This window comes from Epinephelus lanceolatus, chromosome 17 (assembly GCF_041903045.1).
Source record: "Epinephelus lanceolatus isolate andai-2023 chromosome 17, ASM4190304v1, whole genome shotgun sequence".
In the NCBI taxonomy this organism is placed as follows: domain Eukaryota; kingdom Metazoa; phylum Chordata; class Actinopteri; order Perciformes; family Serranidae; genus Epinephelus; species Epinephelus lanceolatus.
The window spans coordinates 20465101-20487842 of record NC_135750.1 but is presented as its reverse complement, the minus strand read 5'-3'; positions in this window follow the sequence as shown (position 1 = coordinate 20487842).

The window sequence follows — 22742 nt, the reverse complement described above, 5'->3', positions numbered from 1 at the left end:
TTACACTACGTTCTCACTAAAAAGAATTTAAAGCAATGTCCGAACCTGACCTGAACCCAAACATCATTTGTCCAAACCAGGCCTGGTGGGTTCTGTCAGGTGTCATCAGGTCATGTTAGGCTGGGGTCAGGTATCCACTCTCTAGTGTTAGATCAGAAAACAATTTAATTTTTTGAAACAATGTACTGTTGATAGTGGCGTCATCTCAGGATATGCTTTTATACAGTGTCCTAGGGGAGACAGACCAACGATGAATTTTGCAGTTTTGCATTTCATGACAAAAATAAAGGATAAAACAGTCTGTAATTTTGGGTCATCAGTTCATTTGAGGTCAAAAGTTTGTCATCAAGCTGTAGAGATGGCCGCCCCCTCTATCAGCAGGCTGGATACGCTGGCAACAAAGACGAGTGCTGACCAAGTAAAACTATGGCTGAAGTGTCCTACTTATCCAGCAACACAGCAGCAAGCAGGAGAATGTGCCAGCTATATACAGAGTAACCACATGCAACAGCGTGTTCCCTCTATACACTACTCTCTCCCTCTCTCCCTCTCTCTGTTGCTCTTGTTGTCTCTTCCCTTTACACACTTACGTGAACACATGCACACGCACACACAATGGCTGTTCAAAGTTTTTCCAGGGTATTTCTCGGTTAATTAACAGATTAGTGGTGTGGGGCAGCTCTGAAGTTCAGAGGTCAAGACTAAACCCTCTAACTGGGAGGATAATCAGTGGCAGGTGGGTCCACACTTCTCCTGTTGCCCCTCACAAACCCCTCCCCTCTTGACTTGACTTGTGGCAAAATAAGCCCCCGCCATCGCCACTGCCCCCGGATAGGCTACCAACGCTCTTGACTCCAGCCACTGTTAATGCACCTGAAAGACAGAGGGGAGAGGTGGTGTGAGGGAGAGAGTGAAAGGGGTGAGGAGGGGATGGAACAATATTTGAAAGAAGCAGGAGGAGAGGCCTACATTGGATAAGTTCTGGAAATGTGCCATCCTTTCATACATACTGCCAGGACCCATATTTACAAAACTGACCAGTGGGATTCTCTGAACACAGTCTCACTGAATGGAACGTGGACTATAGGACCATAGGCCTGGGTCTAATGCTATAAAACAGAAATACAATAAGAGAGACGGGTGCAAAGAGAATGAGGGCTTGAGTCTCCCTCTCTTTTTTTTTCCACCCTGTCTCCATTCACTCCTCCCATATTCCATTCCAGGTTCTGCTTGGTGGAGAACTCCATTGTGAGCTTGTGAATGGGAGACTTTGGGAGTGTCTCTCCTTCTATTAATTAGGACTGGCCAGCGTTTCCGCTCCCCTGTGAGCCCCTTCATTATTATTTCTTCACATTCTTTTCGCAAAAGTTAACCCCATTCCTTTGCTCACACTTCAAAGACCTCTGACAAAGATGCAGACTGTGAAAAAAAAAAAAAAGTGAAAATTAAGGATTGAATTTCAGAGCATCTGTAAGCTATTTTCTATATAAGCTAATATATTTATCGTCAACACCATAACCCTATACAAAAAGAATAACTGTAAATTGTTGACTCAAATATGGTGTTAACATCCTGACAAACCATTTATTAAAAGCACTTGGATTATCTATAGGGCTGCAACATCAGAGAGCTTTATGATTACTGTTTACTATTAATATACGTTATTGAAGTACATTGATTCATGCAGTAGATACGCACTTATTGAAATACCAACCTAAAATACACCTCCCCTACATCTGTGGTGGACATCAGTGAGCAAAGAAGTCCTGGGGTGCATTCTACCGCTGCCCAGCGGGCATCCATTTGCTGGAAAAAAAATCACTTTGCCTCATTAGCTACACACACTCTTAGTTTGTCACAATGCCTTTGCTTGAGTCCTGCTAACAGAGCCTCCCCCCTCTCCTCTTTCTCTAGGTGGAGACTTCAGGGGCCAGAGGCACAGTTTGGGTGAGTGAGGCCTTTTCTTTCTACCCCTCTCCTAGCTGGTTTAAGGGTTGTAATTATCTTTTGCTGGGGGAGGCTGTAAATTGGATTAAAGTGGAGGGTCTCGGCTGAATGGATCACCCCCCCACCCTCAGCCCTCCGCTTCCCCCGCCATCTCACCACTTGGTGGGCCACACGCTGATAAAGTGCGGAAAACCGGATTTGGATTCAGCCTCAGCATTCATGGCTTCCTGCCGGAAAAAATGAAATTTTCCAACAGAAGGGGCCAGTATGCCTGTGGTATCTGTCCGTGTGGTGTATTTCATCTGGCCTCACTCTTCCAGAAACACCATTACCTACGTTATCAGTGTGAACTGACTCAGCCTGACTGGACTAGGAAGGCTGGCCAACTACTATCCATATAGTCTCTGACCATCTCAGTATTCTCTTCAGTGCTGGTGGGATAAGTTAAAGTTTATTATATTTAATTGGCAGCTATTGATTCGGGATTTCCTGTAAGATATTTTGTATGTTTATTGATATGATTGATCCTTTAAGACACTGAAAAATAATCAATATAATGCTCATAATTTATGCTATAGGATCCACAGAAAAAAAACACATGACCTTATAGGCAGTTAAGATCAAAATTTGGGGGACTAAGTGAGAAACGCAGATAGGGAGAGGATGACTTTTTGGGGGTAAAGTCGTTTTCCTGGTGATCGTAAAATTCTAATCCTGTCGAGGAATGTCTCCTGGTCTTTACGGATTGCTGGGATACTGGTGCGTGAAATGGCAAGTCTACCTTTCCAAATGATGTGAACCCTGTTTTCACTGAAATTGCAAAAGCTTTTACAACTCATGGCAGGTGCTGCATTTGCATTGAATGGACTTGGTCTATGGAGATTGGTGCCCATGACTACATCTGAATCCTGCATGATTAGAGAAACTGTGCCTTAACTTAACTGCCTTTTTTTTCTTTTTAGCCTCTGCTACATATATGTACATGGGATTGACACAAAAACACCTGTAAAACATACTGTAATGCAATAAACTTGGAGTAAAAAATCCCATTGTGGAGGTGATTTTCTCCAAAAATGTCAGGGACATGCTGCAACCAGACACAAAAATGACACAATTGATAGCCAGACAAACAACATATATTCAAAACAGACTTTAAAAAATGACATTATAAAAGTCTAAAAGGTAGCTTTTGTTGCATGGCATTGTGTTGGACTGCATAACGTTTTTCAGGATAAAGTTGTTAGGTACTTGGGTACAATTTTGAGGTACTTGCATTTTACTTGTTGCCAATCTATGTTACCTTGAGACAGAAATATTCTAGTTTTTACTCCCCTTCATTTATCTTTACATACAAAACATATCGTGGCATTACACAAAATGATGCATTGTTGTAGATTAAAACATTACTGTATCTAAAATAGTTAAAATAAGGTCCAACTAGCTGTATCATTAATACGCTGGTTACATGTCAAGTCATCATTATTAATAATGCAATAATATAATACTGCAGTATAGCACTATAGTGCATAATATCTACTTTTTTGATGCTTTTATTACACTTTTTTACCAATTCTTCTGTGCTTTTGCTTTTGAGTAAGATTTAAATTAATATTTTTACACACTTTACATCACACTATTGCTTTTATTACATAATTAAAGGATCTGAGTATTTCTTCCACCACCGACTGTGGCCTTGTCCTTCCCCCGTTTATGCTCAGATATATTTATATGTATACCCTTCATTTATAAGATAAAATAAGATCAACTTTATTGTCCCAAGCAGGAAATTTGTTTTGGGCACATAGTGCGACATAGCTGCATAGCAGATACAACCATCATATGCAAACAAGACACACAGTAGACAACCATGTAGTACACAAGGCACAGATTTGAATAAAATAATAGTGCAATTAGGACTACTGGATGAAATAAATACATCAACATATACATTATTTGTGAGTACAAACACACTCAGATTCTGCTTAAAGCAACCTTCAATACATAGATGTATATTTCAGGGGGCTGCAGGGGCTACATCCCCTTCAATATTTAGAACTTGTGCATTTGTCTCCCCCATGAAAAACATGAGCGTAGCAAAGGACCTTTACTCTGACAAAATTCAAGGCCTTTGCCTCATAAATTAAGGCAGAAAAGGCCTAAATTGGTGCATAATAATTCACAAGAAAGTGTTTGATACTCAAAATTTTCTGGCAGAGGACCTCTAAACCCACGTTTGTTTCAGTGTTTGTTCTGAAGCCGCAGCAACTCACCTGTGATAATTTAGACCGTAAACAAAAAAGCTTTTTATGCTTTTTAATATTTAATATGAATGTTGGCAGAACTTCAACAAATCTATTATCGGAGTTTACACATAACTTTTCACTTGCAAAATGTGTTCCAATTGATTCATTTATGTGACCTAAAAATTATAGTAATGCATGGGCAGACATTATGTTTCATAAGCTCAAGCTGTGAAAAACAATCAGTGATGCCTGCACTGGACAAACACCTTCACATGTTTCAAATCTTTCTCCAGGTCAAAGGTTTATATCTCTCACTTCCAATCCAAATTTGTGAATGGAGTAAGTGAAGTAGCATAAGGGTTTTCTCAGAGGTAATACCAAACTAGGTTGAGTGGTCCCCTATTGCGGGTATAATGACCTGAAACCTGAAGAGCAATGAAAGAGAGTCTATTGAGGAGGGTTTTTCCATTCACGTAAAATGTCAATGCATTTTCCAACAGACACTTACAAGGGATCAGTGGACCCTCAAGTGTTCATGAAGAAAATAACCTTTCAGTACTACACAGGGATGCTGCTCGCCTGAGCCATTCTACGACCGTAACACCTCTAATGATTTAACCAAATAGCTTTGGCATTTTAGGGAGATAGAGAAAAAAAAATTGAAGACAGGGTTCAGAAAAAATAAAAAACACAAGAAAACATCAGCGGCCGTTCAGAGGTTTACTTATGCCTTCAAGCAATCTGCATGAAATGATGGAGCAAAAGGCCACACAGAGTGCAATCGAGTAAGCTATCTTGCTTCTTGGGTTTTAGTTACCAGCGTGGAGGTGTTTTTCGTACGGCGCTAGCAAAACAGAGCTACAGTTATCTGGGATGCTCTTCTTTTGATGTTTCCTCAGCCTCCCAGCTTGTGCTCTTTTTCCTGCTCTCAGCCACTGAGATAAATGGGTGGGAGTGCTGCTGGTAGGAGATTCCTCAACACAGTGGGAGCTCAGGGCCGTCACTACGAGTGCTTGTGTAAGATATGGACTGTTTGTAGTACTCCCCACTACTAATTCATTTATTATTACACACAAGAAATACGGCCGAGAAAAATGTGTTTTTTTTTCATTGTACATCATGACACCACCTCCCTTTTGTTTTTAAGTATTGGAATCAGTTAGATATATTAGACTTTTTTTATTCAAATCATTTTATCTCTTAAGTACGCTCATAAAATATATTCAGTGATGAATTAAACACAGCCACTGTGTCTAATGACTATGAAAAAGACCATTTACCGTGCATTATTATGAAAAGGCATTGGCAATGAGTTAGAAAAACAATAAATGTTCACATATGCAGTTTTTAATTTGTAACTTTTAATGGATTCGAAAACAAATAAAGTTGTACTGTTATGAGCACATTCTTAAAGTTGACACAGTAGCCTCCTCTTTTCAGGACACTGTGTACAAAAGGGCTTTTCTAATCCAGGTCTGTGTGCGGATCACCCACGGATCCGACATATTTAGACCGGATATGTGGCGGCAAATGAGGGCATTCTGTCTCTGTGTTTATTAGACAGTAGTCAGAACCTCCTTTCATCTTTAATTTCCTGCCATGTCATCTGAAGACAAAGATCAAACAGGGGACAAAGTGACCCTCCACGCTCCAGACTCCTCTGAGGAGAGTGAAGAACCCCCACTGTTCACTCGCCCCGACCCTATCTCCCTCCACTTCCTCTTCACATAACCCTCCTCCACAGGCTAGCCCTTAAAAGGTAAAAACTTATCAAAGCTATTTGTCCGCAATGAGCCTGTTCATCCTGCGTTACTGATTAGTGATTGACTCGGGAACCATTTGTACACTTGCAACTTGATTCTGTCATTGACGAATACCGTGTCACTCCCCGAGATTTAATGTTCCGTACAAGCAACCGTGAATCTGTCACGTTGACTTAATCTGCTTTTAATTTGTATTTCGACTTCTTCCGTATCTCCTTGGTGTTCATCCTTCGAAATGGCCGCTCAGTGAGCCTCTCCTTCCTCATCAGAAAACTTTGATTGCCAATCTGCGCGATCCACGTCAATCAAACATCTGTTCGGCGTTTTGTCCACTGCTGCACCTGCTGACCTCCAAGTGACCTGCAAAATAAGCAGCGAGGCGGGAAACTACAGGAAGCAATTTACTCTCCCAAAGCTACCTTGGAATGGGAGAGCCAATCAGGGCTCTGCGCAGAGTGTCTATTTTTTTGATTAAATGTACTCTAGACCTGGCTTCTTATGTTTGATTTTCTTTCTTTTTAACGGCACCCACAGTGTTACATAGGCAAAGGGGAGGTGAAATTTCTCCCTTCCAAATGGATTGCAATTTCCCCCCATTTAGCACCTGAAGGTAATTAGCTTGAAGAGATTGCAGAGTGAGAAACACGTTCATGGAACATTAACTCTCGCACATTCTCCAGTTGCAGGGAATTAATAGGAAAGATTAAAGTTTAAAGAGAGCAAATGCCATTAGCTCACAAACCCCTTCTCAGGGGCTGCAACCAAACCATGTTAAACCAATGCTGCTTTTAAAATAGCTTTTTTTCTCTCCTTGTGATTCTCCACATGTTACATGTAAAGTTCTATAGGTGTATTAGTGCGCGCACTTTGATGTATGTGCATGTGCTGCATGCTGCGGAGGCACAGTCGCCTGCAGCTTTATATTTTCCTCTTTATTGAGTTTTTTTGTGTCCTCTCAGCTGCCCCTGCATTATGCTAATGACCAGCCTGGCATGTGCTAAATTTAGCGGCAAGCAAGCTAGAGAAAATGTAAACACATAAAATAATCAGCATCAGTGCAGATTTTGATACACTTCTTGAAGGCACTTTTTTCCCTTAACTTCTCACGCCTTCTTTGCTGTGCCTTCTGGGATTTTTTAAGTCTCTATACGTGTATCTAATCATTTATTTCCATCATACATTGAGTTTTCGTTCGGATATACTTTTCTCCACTTATTTGCCCATTTAGCCATTCATCCATCAATCTATCTACCTTAAGGGGATAGAGGAGGAGACGGCAATTGGCAATGAATTTTTAGAGGCCATCCCACTCACAGATTCCATCATTGCCTGAGAAATTCTGTGAGGTAAAAAAAAAATGAAATTGAGACATGGTAGAATTTATTGCCCAGAAAATTCCATTCTACTATCTGATTTGAAAAGTCCAGTCCTCCTAGCTTCAGAAAATCTATTTCCCCACATTTTAATACCCCGCGTAGCAGTCCTCATAATTCATTCGAGTGTGTTAAGCTCAGTTTTATTAGATCTGAAACAAATTTTGGTGGGGATCTTATAGGTCATTAACCATGGAGTAATTTTATCCTTGTTTCCCTAATGATGCCATAATGGTGAGTGAATTTCTTAACTAAAGACCAAAGAACATTGTGAAGGTCAGCTTCATCTGCAGGCTCCTTCAAGCGCTTCTCAGAGAGATTGGAAAAGTCGCACATTTTTGAGGAGTCATTAATAACCTTAAAGCTGAGAGCCTATTTGCGTTCTCGCTCTCTACCTTTTAATTTCCCTGCTTTTTCACTCCCTCTCTCCCTTTCTCTCTCCTGCTCTCTGTCTTTTTCTGGTCTTTGATTGCCCTCATGCAGAAAGAAAGGAATGCTGTGTGAATGTGTGAACGGGTTAGTGAGAGTCAGGGAAAAAGAGAGGGAGAGCAGAAATGGTAGTGCGGTGACATACAGATCCCAGATGTGATGCTGCTATAATTTGAATTTTATGCCTTTGTTATCGCTTTAATCATTTTCTTTATTCGTTTTGTTTCAGTGGTCTGGGAGAGACACCTGATAGGGTAAACCACCTAGGGACCCATTTTTATTTGGAATGTGGTGCAAGGTCTAATTAGAATTTGAATTTTGCTGAGCCTTGAAATGGCTGGTACTTTATCCTGATCGCCTTAGATATTGTTCCAAGTCAATCATTTGTCATCGCAAAGCATGCCGGGAAGGTTCTGCTAATGAAGCCCTGGGTTTGTTCGCCATTTTTTTTTCTGCTGCCCTGGCATTTTTGTCCATTTAGGCAGTCTGGTGTAAGGACGACAGTGGTTATATATCCATGTTATGACACCAGCAGGAGCACACTGTGGTTGAACTGCTGGTGTCACATCCATCCGAGGCCTGTCACTATTCAGTGTCTGCACACTGTGAAGGATTTCTGTCTTTTACAAGTATGCATTTTTTCAAATCAAAAAAAGCAGTCAGAGAGTTGGCTCTTATTCATATTTTACATACAGAAGTGGAATGTAACAAGTACTGAAATTACAGCTTTGAGATATTTCACTTTATATTTAACAACTACATCTTCTCTACTCAGTATTTTCTTCTCCTCCCACATTTCACTTGCTTTTACAGCTATACTTTTTATAACTCGAAAAACACAATACATCATTACAGTTTAAACTCAATGGTGGGAAGTAACTACGTAACAAATAGAAGTACTGTACTTACAAACAATTTTGAGGTACTTTTTACTTTGTGTAAGCATTCCCTATACATGCTACGTATACTTTTACTCAGAGGACAGCATTGTACTTTTTAATCCACTATTTTATTGATAGCTCTTTACATAAAGATTTCACATATAAGACTGATCATGTTATAAAGTATGACACATTTTTAAAGATTAAACTATCCAGCAGCTTTTAAAGCCATTAAAATGAACTTCACTTCAACCAACTACAACATTAAAGCTCCTCTTATATGTTAATACACCAATATAATGATCTAATGACATAGTAAAACACTCACAGGAGACATTCTGCATAAGGACTTTAGATTTTGTTACTTATAGGTCTGTACTGTTGTACAAGTAGACTTTGGATGCAGGATTTTTACATATAATAGGGTATTTTTATGGTCTTGAATTCCTACTTTACTTGAGTAAATTATCTAAAATACTTCTTAACTACCCAACAGTATGTTATATATAAATTAGCTCCTTAGCTTAACCGCCTACGACATAAAAATGCTGCAGATTCATGAATCCACCTATATCAGTGATCCCATGAAATAATTTAAATCTCACATGAACCATTTTAATACGGCATATGTGCATTTTGACTTTTCATACTTTAAGTAAATTTTGTGATTAATAGCCAACGTTTAAAGGTACATTACGCAGACTTTTCCAAAAAATAACAATGTATAGACAAAAGTAATCCCTCTCAAACATGACTAGAAGTGTGTGGCTGTGTGTTTATCTGTATATACTCTGCCCTCTGCCGCTATTTTCTTATTTTATTTTTTCTCATATTGTTGTTGGGGAAGTTCCTGGGCATAGCACTCAGATGAGGTCAGGACTTCATAAAAAAAAGGTGGCGATCAGGAAGAAGCAGCACACATCCAAGAGGAAGCTATGAAATGTTGAATACAGTGCCGAAAAATGGAAATATAGCGAGGCAAAATGCCAAGCGGACAAAGCTTTTGTCCAAAATGAAAGTGAATCTGGGTTTGCTCTCACTTCGACTGGGGTTGGCTTCACTTCCCTTCATAGTGCACTTTTAATAATACTATTTACACTTTAATGTTTGGGTAATATTTTAAATGCAGGGTTTATTTGTAATGGATTGTTCCTACATTGTAGTATTGATACTGAAAACTTAATTTGAATACTCCTTTCACCGTTGCCTGCAAAGTGTCAAACATCAGACAAATAAAAAACAAAAGAATAGCATCTTTACTATAAAAAAGATATAAGGCAGTTAAACACACCAGTTGATGTTTTTTTTAACAGATTTAGAGTCACACCTGTTCATTATAGATCTAGAAAACTCTTAACTTCACACTCCTTGTTCAAAGACAGTCCCCCCAAAGTGTGAGAGCATGTGTGTGTCTCTCATTTAGATGGATTCCTCCCAGGGACAGGGGACTACTAGCTGTCCTGTACGTCGCTGTGTGAACAGGAAAAGGTAATGGTGTTTTGTCACAGCCTATCTGGGTTAACGTGTGTCCTCCTCTCAGGTCCCCTCCGATGCATTTTATTTCCCGAGCGCCTCCTTTGGAGAGATTGGAGTTGACAGGCGTTAACATTTAGAAATGTACCAATAAATGGCATTCATGGGTGCTGATATGCAGTTTGCTGCTGGTATATGAAGGGCAGTGCAGCTGCTGTGTGTGCAACACTGAAAGATTAACTTAAAAGTTATTATCTATTAATTATGATATAGTTGCATTGTGCTGGAGGATAATGCATACAGTAGAAGGAGTTCAGTTCCTTTATCATTTATGCAGAATGTATGCAGTTGCATTATAAATCGCTCTCCCTCAGATCTGCTTGAGTGGGCAGGTATCTCTCGACCATACACGTGGGACTAGACTTTTCTGTTAATTGTGTTTAAATCTAATTGGAACTGAAGTAAAAAGTCTGGAAAGCCTGCTTTGAACTCCTTTGAAAATAAAATAAAATTCTTCTGACAAGATGATGGATCACCTGTAAGTCTACCTGACACTGAAATTAGGGTTTTTAATGACATGCTGCCTCCTCCTAGATGTGAAATTCAAATTCCCTCCCTGGTCTCCCTCCCTGTCGTCACCTGTCCCTTTGACTCGCGTACGCCAAACACAGGCACTTTGTCTTTGTCACTGGGAGCAGGACAATGTTTTTCACCAGCAAGCTTTTGTATTAACCAATCTCATATGGAACTGAGGACATAGCTCATTGAGCACCGTGTTGTTGTTACGTGAGCGTATTTTTCCTTTCATAGGGACCAGCCACAGATTTCTTGTACCACTCATTTCATCCCCGCTGTAGACGCCTCCTTATTGTCCTCCTTATACATCATCAGAACTGATTTCAAATTCCTCACAATTTATAGATCAGACAAAATATTACATTGTATTTTGAGTTTAAAAAATATGCACATAGATATATCTATAATTTGCACAAGAAGTATTGAGGAATGGTTTAAAATATTCACAGGAGTACTCAGACACATTAGATTAAAACTGAACTGAGTTGATTTTGATATTTGAGCTCTCCTGGCACAGTGGATGACACTGGTATGGTGTCACCTGTAATCAGGTGTGGCACCTCTCATGAACACCCGCATCGGCTCCCTTGTCACCCCACGACGCTCTGTTTCAACAGGGGCCACAGTAATCCATCCTGAAGCATGAAGGAAAGGCCCAGGCTGGCTCTGGGACTGAGGGCAGTGAGAAGCAAATGAAAAATCAATGCTACTGTGACACATTAACTTATCCCCCAATTTCATAACTGGCATTCGGTGTCAGGAGAAATCTGTAGTGTGGAGGTGGCTGGTTGGGCCTTATTGGCTTTCACGGCCACTGTGTGCTCTCAGCTGGTGGAGGAAGTGGGCAAAAGTGGTGAGTTAGAGGAAAATAATGAAAGACAATGAAATCTCAAGGACTTCATCAGGTGTAGCTGCTGGGCTAAAAGTGAGCAACATGCAGTTGGCTTAGCTCAGCAAATGAAGCCATGTACCAGATTCAGTTTAATGTACATGTTTGATTCACCAGTGATAAAGGTCCAGTGTGTGGGATTTAGGGTGACCTATTGGCAGAAATAAATTTATTACAAGAATCGTTGTGTTTTCGTTACCTCAGAATGAGCTGTTTATATCTACATATGGAGTAGGTCGTCTTCACCAGTCTGCCATGTTGTTTGTACAGTAGCCCAGAATGGACAAACTAAATACTGTCTCTGGAAAGGGCCATTTGTGTTTCTGCGTTTTTGTATTTTTGTGTTTTCATGTCGGACACCCTAGTTTACCAACATGCAATCTGCAGCCTCACTGTTAAACGACACTAAATCCAACACACTGGACCTTTAAATATGGCATCATGTATTATGTCATGGTACCCAGTTTCTAACCAGAGATGGTGTTTAAGAAAATTGTATGCCTAAATAGAATCCTGAAAAACACAAATCATGTTTTAGTTGCTTCAAGCAGATATTGCTGGAAGAACAAATGTCAGATATATTGTGTATGAACATTTTGCATCTTGGATGATGCGTTCAATAAAAAGCAATTCAGGTGGAAATGTATTTGCTCTTGCATATTAGTAATGTGTAAATTTAAAGGTCCAGCGTGTAGGTTTTTTAATGGTATCTGGTGTTGAGGTTGCAGATTGCATCTAGGAAAACAATGGTGGCCGACACGAAAACTCACATCCACCTATCTAGTGCCAGTGTTTGATTTGCAGCTGTAGAAAAACATGGTGGACTCCATGGCAGAGGACCAGCTCTGCATGTAGATATGACCAGCTCATTCTAAGGTGAAGAACACAAAGATTCTATTTTCAGGTCATTGACTGTATAGTAAGTAAGTAACTAAAATATATTTATGTAGTGCTTTTCGCAGACATAGGTCACAAAGTGCTTCACAAGGGCAATATACATAAAGACAAGAAACACAGAAGACAAAGTGACTTCATTAAAAGTGCACAAATAGCAAAACTATTTGCACAGTAAAAATGAATGAAATACCGATCTAGTGCATACAAGTTACATACAAGGTGCATCTTTAGCTGGCTTTTAAAAGAAACCACAGAGTCAACAAACTGTAAGAGAGCAGGCAGAACATTCCAAACTTTAGGTGCTACTGCCTTAAAAGCTCAATCAACACGGGTCTTAAGACTAGTGTGAGGAACAGACAACAAATTTAGTGTATTTGATCAAAGAGAGTGAGCTGAAGAATATGGGTGAAGTGTAGAGAGATGAACGACGCGTCTCAGTTTCTTTCTACTGTATAAATATGGAGCCAGAATTTTCTGGATATGGCTGCTACCATCTTGCACTGTTGACGTCATTTGGAGCCAGACTCTGCGCCGTAGTGAAGTCTGCGGTATGGAGTTCATGCCCATACACCCATTCTACCAATGGCAAGCACACCTCAGATTTATTTTAAAACCTCAGATTTATGGCATCAAATAACCAATTAAAATCAAACTTATCAGAGAAATGAACATTTGAACGCACATGACAGAAAAAATGACAGACACCACCTTTGGGAAAAATTTATTTCACATCTACTTTGAGTTTTTATTTTGGCCCATGACCCATCTGCTAACATAGAAGGGGTGGGGCTTATGACCTTTACTGCAGCCAGCCACCAGGGGGCAATTGAGATGTTTTGGCTTGTCTTTTAGGGCGCTGTCATGTCATCCAATTTTTATTTACAGTCTATGTTATAAAACTAATGAAAACATATAAAAATCATATACAGTTTCTGCCACTATATTCCCCCAAATCCTGTACGCCGGAGCTTTAATTTCTAGGAAATAGAGTCGGTACATCACATGTATTAGTCGACTTTAAACCTTTGCTTAGTGTATATATGTGTTTTTAATACAACGTAACTTGTAGTTTTCACTACAAGTCTTTTTACTTTTAACAGAAAGAATATACATGAGGAATTTGAAGGAGAAATAAAGGAGAAATGATTTAAGAAAATGACAGATTTCATCACTCTCTTTGCCTTTGAAGTTCCTCTTAATTCAAAATAAGCTTGCCGTTCATCTGTCACATCATAACAATAATAATCTACAGCAAGTCAGTGGAAATAGTGGAGAGAAAAATAGCCTTCACTTGGAGAGCCGGCCTAATCAGTACTGTCTCTCAACTGTTAAATGTATTTAAACACTAAATTAACAACCCATAAAGGGCCTCTGGTACACTACATTCAAATTAGAGCCAGTTCTTATTTACTGCCACAGAACTGCAAAAGTGACACTTTCCCTGATCACATTAAGACAAGCAACGGAGTGACCTTGGCGTAATGGAGGTGGATGAGATACGAGCGCCACCACCCTCATCCTCAAAAACACACAGACTCCCTGTATCCTCAGCCAGCAGGCGGGGATGAAAAAAAGAGAGAATGATAGAAAGAGGATGACTGTCCTCATCTACAGTGTCATTAAATCATCAGCTAATGGTGTTAGCATCAGTTCAGCTACTAATGCGGTGGCCAACCAGTCAGATTTATGGGACTGACATCTGAGAGTTGGAAAACAGAGGAAAGACAGAAACACTGCAGGTCTTAGTTTTAGAAAAAGCCCAGCCAGCTTGTGGTTCACCTCTAAGTTCTGTGCCGGGGGTGTTGGTGTCATCTTGTTTAGTGGGAGTTGATCGTTCACATATTTAATGCTTTAATTACACCTCAACAGCTGTGCACAGTGATTTAAGTTTATGGATGTGAAAGCTCTTAATTATGAAGCAAAACGCATAAAGTCATTTCTGATGGTGGATGCAGACAATTAAATTTATTTAAGATTTTCTGCAGCGGCAGAGTAAACGGCTTTCTGAAAATGACCCTTACTGAGATGCACAATATGCTGTAATGCGTTCCATAATGTACGATCAGTGTGAACAGAAGGCATCAATCAGGAGGCGTCATCCAGAGTAAAGAACAAATTCTTGTTTTTCATATTTATAGCGCACAAAAAGCAGAGTGCCTAAACAATGAAGGACACAAGAGGGACAAATATGTGAGCCTCACACAAAAGAGACGTACCTTCCTGTCTGGATAAATCTTGGGGTTTGATGAGCCCTGACGATGGGGATCCAGTACTCAGTTCTACATCGACCAGAATGGATAGCGCCTGCTTTCTGGCAGTGGTGGCAGTGACACGTTCTGATTTGGTGTTCGCACCAACAAACAAAGGAAACAAGTGTGATTTAGGCATAGTGTTATCAAAAATATTAATATATCGATAATTCAGCTGTTTCAGCACAAATTTTCCTCAGTATCAACCCAGTCTCACACGGAACTAGTCAAATACTGGCGCTTGGTCAGCGGCCCTCGGCGTCAAATACCAATGCACCAAGGCAAGCTTTAGAGGCGGCATGAGACGCACTGGATGGCTGAATTTTTTGATGCTCCGAGCAACTGCTGTTGTATGAACAGTGAGAAAATCCGTATAGGGTGGGTTTGGAGGGGAGGTATGGATCCGTCAAACAAAGTTTCACACAAGAGACCCCTAGTTTGGTTCCCATGTGAAGTCAAAAGTCGATCAAGTTATTTTAATAACAATGTAGTGTGTGTAGCATACTACCCTAGTCATGTATGTCAGGTGACGTTACATTATGTAAGTAACAATGTTCTTATTGTAAGGCAAACTGTGATGTTTTTTTCTTAACCTGCACTCGAAAAAATGATTCATGGGGTTAGTGGATAATGTTTAAAATAAAGACGTTTTAACTTATTTTAAGAAGTCAGTAAAAATCAACATTTTTAAGTAGCATGGAATTAAAATTAATAAGTTTCAATATCGTCAATTAAATTGTTGGATCACTAAATATCAACGCAACTTTTGGATAAATATTAAGTTCATTTAACTTAAGTTTTTTGAGGTTGAAGTAAATCATGTTGGTTATACTAAACTAATTGAATATGTCAGATTATAAAAGACTAATAGGATTGACTCAGTAATGCCTCAATAATGGAACTACTTAACAAGATGCACGTAAAATGTTACCTTCATTTTTAGTAAAACTTCATTTTTAGGTTTACTTCCTTAGATCTAAATCTAAGGAAGTAAACCTAAAAAGGAAGTTTTTTTTTACCAAAGTTAAAAGTTTATTTTGAATATACACAATGCATGTAACAAATGTTAATTATTACATGTCATCCATGAGTGTTTAAAACTGACCCATAAGAAGTACTGGAGCATCATATTTTGATGTGAGGGCCACTGACCAAGCGTTGGTATTTGATGAGTTGGGAGCAAGAATGTTGTCACCATCAATACAACGGTACCAGCTGCACTTTTTCGCTTTCTTAGTGTTAATGTTTAGGACAGTCATTCTGCTGTTCTGTGCTACTAACCAAGAAAAGAAAAGCTGTCATTGTCATGTTATGACCTTGGTATACTTATCTTCAAAAAATGTATGCACTCAAAGTCAATTTTCTCTGTGGGATTTACAGAACATTTTGGTACAGAAATCCAGTACTTTTAAGGTATTGTATTGAAGTTAGAAATTTCAGTGTCATGACAACACTAGTGTGATTACCAGAAAAAGTAGTCCAAACTAAAAGAAACTTATCTTAGCAAATGTTCATCTCATCATTTAGTATTTTGCCATATTCATGTGTCATATGTAGAATAAAAAATTCAATTAATATTTAATAAAACTGTTAATTTTGTTCATCTTAAACCCCTTTTCATTAAGTTAGGTGGCCAAAAAGTTGTCCCGCCTTTTGTGTACATGATCACAAGATACAGTAAAAATATTATAGAAGGCTACATGTTCAGATGATTATTTCTAAGATTCTGCCTCCATTTGTCATGATAAACACAATGTTGTGTTTATTTATTGTGTTTATTTATTTATTTATTCCCAATCCAAACCTGTAGACAGCAACACAGGCAAGTGAGCACTGGACAGCAACAGAGAGCTTATGTTAAAACACTGAATATCATCACAAAAAACGTTGTTACCCGTGCATAGAACACATAAGAATTTCTATAAATTTAACAAAGACTTGTACAGGCACAGTCAAACATGCAGTAAGGCACAAATGCACATGTCCACTCACAAACACCATAGAAGAAGCTTTTTTTGTGCAAAGAATTTAATGTGTGCAAATTATGTTTATTTGTATGGGCACATACAGCATGCACACAGTGCTGTAGAGGTCAGAGGTTAAGTTTGCTGAGCTATTTGTGTGCAAAGAAAGAAAGATGAATTGTCCCAAACATCAAAACATCATGTATATATACACATTTACAGGCTTAATGTCCTGGATTCAATCAAGATGACTTCTACTCGTAGGGAGCACAACGGCCCAGCCAAAAAATGAAAGACCACCACTGACTGTAAACCCCTTCAGGATAATTCTGTTATTTGTCAGATGAGATATATTTGTCGTCCGCTGGTCACTGACAATCGCAAGCGTTAACAGTCCTGATGTGCCTCTTCAGTCAAGTTGTGCTCGCATTATTTGGCAAATTGACTCATGAGTGCTGTTTGGTAACAGGAACGTAATGTGGCACATTTTTCTTCCTTCCTCTCTCAGCACCCTTTATTCTCCCTCTCTCTGTTTCTGTCTTTTGGCCTCTCTTCCAGCCTTTTAAAGACTTTTTTCCAGCTGAGCGGTTGAGGCCTGGACTTGGACTGATGATTTAAAATAAAGTAATTCCCTTAAATGTTTTTTAAAAGCAGCAGGAGCCGTGATATCACGGCCATTATTGATGACATCATTATTATGTATAGGATCTCTCGGTGAATAATAACCTATGATCTGTCATTTTTCCTGTTATTGGCACTGCAAGTTGTAAAGGTTAGGTAATTTATTTTAATGTTTAATGTGTCAGCTGGTATTGCCATGCACTACTGTCCCGATATATTCCACACTTAAAGGCATTATTGTTCCATTTTACTCCAGCTCACAATCCTGGAAAAGTACTTGTCATGAATAATCTACAAAGTCTTATTTAATTGTCTCCAGGCCTTTTTCTGTGCTTGATACTATTTTCTGTAGGTCAGAGTGAAAACCAAAAACCAGTAATAGACTATAGCAATATAATTTCTTTTTTTTTTCTTTTATAAAACCACACATAACCTCTACGTATGAAATATTCCCTTTGCCAGAAACCCATTTTTAGGTAATCATTCATACATATCTTGCTGAAATAAGCCTATAAATGTGCTTTACAGTGAAAAAAAATGCAATCTCTTTGGATATGTTTTCTTCGTTTAAGTTTTTTATTTATTTTTTATTAAACCATGAAAAATAGGTGGACAGCCACACGAAACATGGAACACAGCAACAGAAAAAGGCCCTACATACAAAGACATTTCTGTACAGCATATTCCCCAAAGATGAATAGCTGTTTGGTGGTATGGTCGTGCAGAACAATGAGAAGGATTTCAGGAAAATGGGCTTTGGGGTGGCATTGTACGCATACATTGTGGAGAGGGGGGGTTGGCGGTGGTGGGGGGATCAGCACGCTTGAGCGCATTTAAATTTACACAAACTCTCTAGGAATGACAGTGATAAATGTTACACTCTATTCTACAATATGTTTAATGCATAGGTCTGAGGAGTTAAGTTTTCCCCTCTGGTACGAGGCTGCTGTTGTAGTTACCACTATATGTTACATCAGATTCCCTTCCATTAAAATGCCAAGTGGCACAGTGAAGACAGCAGGAGAATATGACACTGAATTTGTTTACCTGTCACCTTCCTCCATCCCTCATTCCACCGCCCCCCCCCCCCCCCCCCCCCCCCCCCCCCCCCCCCCCCGCTTTTGTGTGCACATGTCTGTGTGTGTACGACTTTGTGAGTGTATGTGCAAGAGGTCAGGCTGCTTGACACATGTTCTGTTTAAATAAGACCAGAAGAAATAGAAATATAAAATGCATTATTTAAAAAAAAAAGTCTCACCTTAATTAGTCTGTGCATGTAAAGAATACACACTATGTTTTCTGGTGTATTCTGCTTTACTGATCAAACCTCAGCGAATGCATTATGGCGCTGTAAGGATGGACTGTCAGGCTTCTCAAAAAAAAATCTATCCTTATCACTGGAGAAATTCAACTGTGACTGGACACATCGTGGTGCATTTCCTGTGCTCTGCCTATGACTGTCACAAAACAACCAGACCACTGCTGTTGACACACACGGAAAAATCCTTGAGCTCTCTCCCTGACTTTCTCTCTTCCTCTGTCACACACACAGTCGTACACATATGTACAGAGAGGCACTTGTGTGGATTTTAAGCAAGTGTATGTTGGAGTCTCTGACCTGCGTTTGATCTCCTGTAAGCAGGGTCTGCATGAGTAGTTGAGTGTACTTCTACTGTACGTGTAGTACCACTGTAAGCGCTGATAAGATAGCGTGCAAGCTTGATCTCTCTTAAGGATAAGTGTTTTGGCTCACAGTGCACCTGGATAGACACGGTAACACCTGAGTGGATGTTTTTTAAATGTACTGTATAGGAGGGTGCCACAGTATATATCAGTGAACCAACTGGGGATTATACACCCACACACAAAAAAATACATTTTATGTTCACCCCTGTAGGTTTTGGAGAGATGTTTCTGAGGCTGACTCATGAAAATGCTGGTCTTGTTTTTGAACATACTGTACCGTAGACCCGCTTTGATTCAATTTGCTTTTGTTCTCTTCTGAAATGCTGTTTAACTGGACTGGAGAATAAATAATACTCAGGAAAATCTAAATAATGAGAAAAAAAACAAGAAATCATTGTTTAGTATCCTACCTGTGACATAGTTTCTGTGGATGTTCAAAAAGTCTTTAAAGGTATTGAATTCATTAATTAAAGATGATTCCTTATTGGTATAAAACAGCTTAAATCAATCTTTCAAAAGTCTTTAAAATGCTAAGACATATAAAGTAAACATTTCATTGTAAAATCTGAAAATAATTGGTAACATCTATTATTTCATAAATAATTTACAGAATATCTCTTGCATTAACGTCTGCAGATCAGGATAGCAAAACTAACATCACTCATATTCAGTTTCCAGCTCAGAGCAGAGGATCTACTGTCTTCTAGCTAGCTGTCACTGCTTCCTGGACAACACGTGAAAATGCAAATTCAATAAAGATGGACTATTTCACCAGTATTTTGCGGCATTGCTGAGACCAGTTAAAGGCAGTGCACACGAAGCTTTGTGTACTTTATGCAAAACATTTCTCAAACTTGGCACGATGGGAATCAAGGCAGAGTGAGAAACGGAAAATTGACGAACTGACCCACCAACAAATGCCAAGTATATCCAAGTTCTGGTCATTTGAGCAAAATGTACCTAACATTAAGTGACTGATGACTGTTTGTTTTTTTCTCTTCAGCCTTGGTTATTGTAAAGTTGGTCTTAAATAGTATTCTGCATGGCACTGAAAAAGTCTTATATACCTTAAGCTGTAGGAATCCTGTGTAAAAACCTGTGCTGTTCATCTTTTTGTGCTCATGTATCACGTTTCTGATGATTAATACCTTTTTTGGAGTGGGGTTTTATTCCCTTTTAGAAAGTTTTAAAGTAATTTGGAGTTGTGTTAGTTTGACTTTTGCAACAAATGGTTTGCCAGACACTTAACTCAAGATATTCCTCTATCCATGTGATTCAAAGAAACTGCACAACATGTGGCTGAAATAAATCCTTGTTGTTCTCATCCAAATATTTGTTCTTGTAACACAAGTTTTCACTCATCTGAACAAAGCAGTATTAGCAGTGAACAAGTGCAGGAGTGGGCGGTTCAAGCTGCACACAACCATTATATTCTTTAGGTTTATGACCCGTACAATAGCCTGGGCCAAGCACAGCTCCTTGTGTACTGTAGTAGGCCCACTGTAAAGCCTGTAATATGTAAACAAACAAGCCCAAACTTTCTCTGATTTACAACATTAGCGGGTCTTGGCCGGGGATCCTTCACCACCTCCAACAGGCCCGAGCCAGCCAGCAATTCCAGTCGCAGACAGCTTGAGCACTTTCGATTTTATACCTCAGCAATTTTTATAGCGTCTTTAGCTCTGCACGCACAGACCTCGCCATATCCTCTGGAAGGAGAGAGCCTGCTAGAGGCAGAGGGGAAGAGGCAAATAACAACATTGTACACACAAAAAAGAAAACAGGTGTTGATGAAGGATGCTAAGTAGCTAGGTCATGTGACTTGAACTGTTTTGCGCTGCGATTGGACCCCGATGCAGGATGCAGTGCCGTCCTGGCTTCTGATTGAATTGGCTGATGGTACAGCACTGTCTCAGTGCTTCCCGCTCAGATTAAGTAAGGTAGAGTAGCCAAGCCTCTGAGGGTTTTAGCATCTGTGCAAGGTTGCTGTAACTGATACTGTGAAGTTATAATTAAAGGTTCCAACTGAGAGAGCCTCGCTTGATGCAGTTCACACCTTACCTCTCTCCTGCAGGATAACTAGAGGAGTAATGTGGGAGGCAGGATAGCAGCCGAAAACTGCATTTTAAGTACCGTCTAAGAGCTTGTTTGTTCCCGTGCAGATGTGAGTACAGCACCAGGGAGAAAACATAAAGCTACAGCAGGTCAATATCAATATATCTTTTCCATTCCAGTAAAAATATGATTTGTCATTATTTACTAGTCATCTTTGCAAGATATTTCCCTGCAAACAAAAGCCACAACTGTAAAAACCACAGTAAAATCACACGTTGGATAAGTGCTACTTAGTCCCTATAATTGCATTTCAAAATAGACATTATTTCTCTGTTCTCTTAATTCAGACTTGGAGTACTGATATGCAACTCTAAGTCCATATTTTATCACCCCGTGAACAAGGTTAGAGCTTTCGATTGCCACACACTGTCTCCCATTTTTCATTTACCTGGCAGAAAATCAGATGCGACAGTTAAATTTTGACAGTAGAGAAAATCTACTCTTTGCCATTAGAGCTAATGTCATGTTTCTGTGCTAATCCCTCATCATTTTTGGGCCTCATTGCCTATTTTTCTCTATGATATTAAGTATTCAAAGCTCATTTACATTCTTATTTTTCAATTTGCTGCTGCAGTAGTTTAATTTATTCCATATAATTTCTTTTTCTGAGAGGGACATTAATCATTGACTGTACGTTTTAGTGCCTCTGGGATTTTTTTAATCAATAAAATAAAGGGATAAAAGCCTCAGCACTGGGCTAGGTTACAAAGGCTGTACGGAGGATTTGTTTTCTTCAATTCTTTCTGTTTTACCGGATCTTTATGTTTGTTCAAATTCAATTATCAGTCTTAGTGTACCTTATTATTCTGTCTTGTTGATAAATGTGTCCAAGTTCATTATCTTTTTTTTTTTTTTTTTTTTTGCCTTTCAATATTTATACATCTTTAGATGTTGTGGCTCCTGGAGAAGTTTCCAAAAAAGTTATTTCTATTAGTCTTTTTCGGTTTTGTTTGTAAAGCAGCGACAAAAGCATGTCTCAGAAATAACACTCATATCAATAAGGGCCTCCCTGTAATGCTTCTGGTAGTTCTATATTTCTGGTCTGTTAAGCTGGAGGCCTAACCACTTTCATCCTCTTTCTTCCTCCCTTTTCTTGTTGTTTCTTCATCCTTTCACATTCATTTTATGCTTGGCTATTCCGTAGGCTATCAGTGTATTAATGCCATGGCTTAAGCCAAACAGCCTCCGTGAGATAAGCCTCCGGGTCGTCATGTGGCTGTTCACAGTTCATACTCCGCTTTCCCCCCTTAGTTGGAAACCCCAAATCATTTAATAATATTAATCTGTTTTTCTTTTTTTTTCTTGGTGTGTGTGTGTGTGTGTGCTGTTTCTGTGCCTGTACAGTTTCTCCCAAAATTTCATTTTTTATTTCATCTCCTTGTGTCTGGAAGAGACATTGCACATCTTCATTAATTATTGACTTGTTTGAGAGGCTTGACCTTCCGAAGGTGTGAGTGAAGGTGGGGGTTTGATCATCGGGGTCTGCGGAGATGGAGGGGGTCTGTAAACTCTGATACATAATGCTGTGGGCTATAATACTTTGTGCATGGCTGGTTGCAGGCCTGCTAATCACAAGGAAAAGACCCCACTGTCTCACTCCATAAACCTGGCCCAGTAAGAAGACAGCCATGGGGGC